The following is a 3,889-nucleotide window of genomic DNA, read 5'->3' as shown; positions in this document are numbered from 1 at the left end:
TAATTGAACTCACATGTAATCAAAATTTTTAATCCTTTGCTTATTTTCAATGGAATTGAATTGTTTATTTCAATTTGTTCCTAATGCTTTTAATTGCTTGGCCACCACTTAAATTGATCTAGGAACCTAAACAAACTTGGGAACGGGAATTTAGTGTAGACAAAAATTGGGATAACATATGATCATGTTAATTGATTTGCGTATAAGATAGGGATATGTCTATATGCCATATGTAGCAAGAATTAGAGCCTGAACTTAATGAATCTGTTTTAATTTCAATTCACATAGGGATATATTGTTTTGGTTAAAATAGATATTTTTATAAGATGAGTCAGGGAAACCCTTATAAATAACTGAGGACTCTAGGTTAGCAATTCAACCCATTGAAATAAGTTAAGGAAGAGAGGTAAGATTTAGATAAAGGGTGAGGATATTGTAATCCTAGGCTTGCTTGATTTGCCTTTTACCTAATTATCTTCTTGCTTTAATTTTTAATTAAATTAGTTTTAGTTGATTAATTTTTAATTTAACTAGAATTCAGATTTTAATTATTTAAATAAAACTCAATTGTTCTAATTTTAATATTTAGTAAAATTTTAGAGCAATTCTCTATGGGATCAATACTTAGCTTGCTTATATACTATATATTCAATACGTACACTTGTGTAGGTAGAAGTTAACTGACAAGCTTTTAGCATCATTATTTGTAGAATTTTTACTAATATTAATACCAAGCAATTTAGTCTTACTTCAAATTTTTTTTTCTTATTTTAATATTAGTTTTTGTTTGCTTGCAGATATCTTTGGTCATTGTATGCAAAGAAGAAACAACTTGAATTTTGTTCCTTTGATCTGAGATAGAAAGAGATTTCAAAAGACGTTGAAGGGAGAATTTGCAAGTTGCAACTTTCAATCAGACAATGGTTGAGGATAAAAACAACAATGGCAATAATGCCATTAATCTAGTTCTCGAAGGAAATAGAGCACTGCGAGATTATGTTGTTCCTCTTCTGCAAGGTTTACACCAAAGCATTAGAAAACCTTCCATCAATGCAAATAATTTTGAAATTAAACCAGATTACATTAAAATGATTTAGTCTTCAGTCCAATTTGGTGGGTTACCCAGTAATGATCCTAATTCTCATTTCGTGAATTTTTTGGAGATTTGTGATACCTTCAAATACAAAGAAGTAACTGATGATACTATTAGATTAAGACTATTTCCGTTATCTTTGAGGGATAAAGCAAAGAGTTGGCTTCATTCATCGCTCAATGGGTCTATTATTACATTGGGAAGACTTGGCTCAAAAGTTACTAGCAAAATTCTTTTCGCTTGCGAAGACTACAAAGATGAGTAATGATATCACCTCATTCACACAATTTGAAGGTGAATCCTTGTATAAAGCTTGGGAGAGATTTAAAAAACTATTGAAAAGATGTCCACATCATGGGATTCTTAATTGGTTGCAAGTTCAAGCATACTACAATGGATTGGTTGGTTCAATAAAAACCACAATTGATGCTGCTACTGGTGGGGCATTAATAATTAAGAATGTTGTAGATGCTTATAACCTGTTAGAAGATATGGCCTCAAATAATTATCAATAGCCTTCAAAAAGGTCTGCTCGAGAAAAGCTATTGGAGCCTATGAAATTAATGCACTTAGCACCTTAATTGCTCAAGTAGCTACACAAGTGGCTACACTATCCAAGATGTTTGACACAATAGGACTTCATGCGGTTCAAAATTCATTTGTAGTTTGTGAGATGTGTGGAGATGGCCATTCGAGTGATCAATGCCTATACAATTCTGAATCAGTCCAATTTATGGGGAACTTCAACAATTAACAAAATAATCCATACTCCAATACTTATAATCCTGGTTAGAGAAACCACCTCAACTTTTCATGGAACAACAATGTAGGGCCTTCAAATCCAAAATCGATGATGCCTCATAGTTTTCAACAACAAGCTAGACCACCAATTCCTGAAAAGAAGTCTAAATTGGAAGAAGTTTTCTCGTAATATATATAAAAAATCAATGTTATAATTCAAAGTCAATGAGGCTCCTTGAGAAATCTTGAGACCCAAATGGGACAGCTTGCAAATTCCATCAACAGTAAACCTTAATGTTCCTTACCGAGTGACACATAAATCAATCCTAAAGGTAAGGAACAATGCCAAGTAGTCACTTTAAGAAGTGGAAAAGAAATTAGGGGGTGAATGAAAAAACAATTAAATTTAAGAATGGACAAGTTGATAACAAGGAAGGAATGGTTGAGAAAGAAATTCAAAATGAGCAGAAAGAATATGAAAAGGCTAAAAATCAAAGGACTTCTTAAGTCATCCATCCTCCACCACTTTTTCCCTAGAGGCTTCAAAAGCAAAAGCTTGAAGAGCAATTTTAGAAGTTCATCAATGTCTTGAAGAAATTACACATAAAGATTCTTTTTGTTGAAGCTTTGGAACAAATGCCAAGCTATGTCAAGTTCTTGAAGGACACTCTCTCCAAAAAGAGAAAGCTAGGTGACTTTGAAACTTTCTCCCTTACAAAAGAATGTAGTGCAAATTTGCAAAATAAACTACCATCAAAACTCAAAGATCTAAGTAGTTTCAGAATCCCTTGCACTATTGGTAATTTATTTTTTGCAAAAGCTTTGAGTGATTTAAATGCAAGTATCAATTTAATGCCTTGGTCAATTTTTGAGAAATTTGGTTTGGGGGAATGCAAACCCACTTTTATTACTTTACAACTAGCTGATCGCTCTTATGTGTACCCAAGGGGAATTATTGAAGATGCTCTTATTAAGGTAGATAAATTTATTTTTTTAATTGATTTTATAACTCTTGACATGGAAGAAAATAGGGAAATTCTAATCATCCTTGGGAGGCCATTCGTGGCAACTATTAGAGCTTTGATTGATGTTGAAAACGTTGAGCTCACTTTGAAAGCTCAAGACCAAAAGGTAATATTTAATATTTTCAAACCTTTAAAATTGCCTATGATATCTAAAGACTACTTTTCTATGAGTGTGGTAAATGATTTTTCAAAATATGTCTTTTAGAAGAATATCTTAATGATCTTCTTGAAGCATGTTTAATTGCCAAATCTGACAAGGATGATGATGAATTTATTGAATACTCAAATTTGTTAAATGTTTATTCCAGACTTAGAATTAATCATCAATTTGAGTCTTTAGATGTTTCAGCTTCTTTGATGCCTGCTTCTAAGCTTTCCATTGAAGAACCACTTACCTTGGAACTGAAACCTTTCTTGGAAAATCCTCTACTATTCTAGTTATTATTTTTTCCTCTTTTACTAACATGCAAAAGGAGATGTTATTGAGGACACTTAGATAATTTAAGAAAGCAACAAGGTGGACCATAGTTGATATTAAGGGAATTAGCCCTTCTCTTTGCTTGCACAAAATTCTCCTTGAGGAAAATCACAAAACCATAATTGAATAGCAAAGAAAAGTGAATCTCATTATGAAAAAAATGGTTAAGAAAGAAATCATCAAGTGGCTAGATGCTAGAATAATTTATCCTATTTTTGATAGCTCATGGCTAAGTTTGGTAAAATGTGTTCCTAAAAAAGGGGGGATGACTGTGGTTGCTAATGACAATAATGGGGTCATTCCAACAAGAACTGTGACTAGATGGAGAGTTTGCATAGACTACCAAAAGCTCAATAAAGCTACAAAGAAAGATCACTTTCCCTTCCCATTCATTGATCAAATATTGGATTGATTGGCTGGTAAGGAATATTATTGTTTTCTAGATGGCTATTCTGGCTATAATCAAATTGTTATTGCCCTAGAAGATCAAGAAAGACAACTTTTACATGTTCTTATGGCACATTTGCTTTTAGAAGAATGCCATTTGGATTA

At 32.5% G+C, this 3,889-nt stretch overlaps 1 non-coding gene across 1 annotated transcript; it reads right to left on the bottom strand.

The window, feature by feature from the left end:
* Positions 1–1,347: 1,347 nt before the first annotated feature.
* Positions 1,348–1,454, bottom strand: LOC148763673 (small nucleolar RNA R71). Its single transcript, XR_016025653.1, has one exon. It is a non-coding gene; the product is annotated as a small nucleolar RNA R71 (small nucleolar RNA).
* Positions 1,455–3,889: the final 2,435 nt, after the last annotated feature.

This window comes from Theobroma cacao, chromosome 3, assembly GCF_053813885.1.
Source record: "Theobroma cacao isolate CCN51 chromosome 3, ASM5381388v1, whole genome shotgun sequence".
Classification (NCBI taxonomy): domain Eukaryota; kingdom Viridiplantae; phylum Streptophyta; class Magnoliopsida; order Malvales; family Malvaceae; genus Theobroma; species Theobroma cacao.
This window is presented reverse-complemented; position numbering and strand designations above follow the sequence as displayed.